The sequence below is a fragment of the Dendrobium catenatum genome, unplaced genomic scaffold (genome assembly GCF_001605985.2).
Source record: "Dendrobium catenatum unplaced genomic scaffold, ASM160598v2 fragScaff_scaffold_1509, whole genome shotgun sequence".
Classification (NCBI taxonomy): domain Eukaryota; kingdom Viridiplantae; phylum Streptophyta; class Magnoliopsida; order Asparagales; family Orchidaceae; genus Dendrobium; species Dendrobium catenatum.
In genome coordinates, this window is record NW_021319971.1 from 23,176 (window position 1) to 24,314 (window position 1,139).

The window sequence follows — 1,139 nt, forward strand, 5'->3', positions numbered from 1 at the left end:
ATGGGATGATGATACTGGAAATGGTTGGAGTAAGAAACACCTCACCTTCGTGCAATAAGAGTGACAGTGAATACTATTTTCCACATTGGATTTATGAGCATTACAATCAAATTGGCCATATGGAAGGATTCAGTGTAACTATTTTGTCAGAAGAGATTGCAAAGAAGATGATTTTGGTGGGGTTGTGGTGCATCCAAACAAATCCTGAGAGTCGGCCATCGATGAGCAAGGTGGTTGATATGCTGCAATGCAGCATTGATGACTTGGATATGCCACCAAAGCCAACACTTTCATCTTCTTAGTATCATTTTGTTCTGTGCGAGGTAATTCTTTCATGCTATTTTATTTTCTTGATTTTCTTAGTTATTATTTGATGGAATCTGTTGATCTTCTGTAGGTGGCATTCTGATAATTTGGAAAAGTTTGGAGCCTACAATCAATTGCTCCATCAAACGTTTATATGAAGCTTAAAGCCGCACGATCCTAAGTGATCAACAAGCCTTGTTATTATTTTTGCGGCAGCTTTCAAACAGATGCATCCTCGTTTTTACTATAAATCTTTGTTTGGCCTGACGGAATTGAAATAGATAAATTGGAGATTAAAAAAGGTTAAAGAATTTAATTGAAAATACTTTTCACTTATTAGGTGAGGAGAAATTGGGTGAGAAAATAATAATTATTATTTTTATTAAGAAAATAGCTAAGAAATGAAGTATGAACAAAGCCTAATTGTATTTAAGCTTCAGTTTTACAGTGGATGTGTTTCTTCTCTTAAACACTTGCCTTGGTTTGAGGGAATTTGAAAGATGCAAATTCATTTTACTTGCATTATTTTGAATATTTTTATTTCAATTGAAATTACATCGAAAATGTGCGAGACCTTTTTTTTTTCTTCCATCGACAATTTTGTATTCAATTTTCATAAAAAATAATAAAAACTTTATCATAAGATATTAAAACTCAGTTTCCATAAATCAAATAAAAAAAATTTCTTTTACTCATATTTTTCTTGTTGTGTGCATGAACATTTGCGGTGATTGAGAGATGATGAGTTTAACGTCCTAATTTTATATGAAGATCCAACACAGACAAGATAAGAGAGCACTCAGAGTGCAAGAGTTGTAAGAAATACCATAATT

At 32.5% G+C, this 1,139-nt stretch overlaps 1 long non-coding RNA gene across 1 annotated transcript; it reads left to right on the plus strand.

The window, feature by feature from the left end:
- The first annotated feature begins 6 nt into the window (after positions 1-6).
- Positions 7-776, plus strand: LOC110108746. Its single transcript, XR_002304504.2, has 2 exons — positions 7-323; positions 398-776. It is a non-coding gene; the product is annotated as an uncharacterized LOC110108746 (long non-coding RNA).
- The last annotated feature ends 363 nt before the right edge of the window (positions 777-1,139 follow it).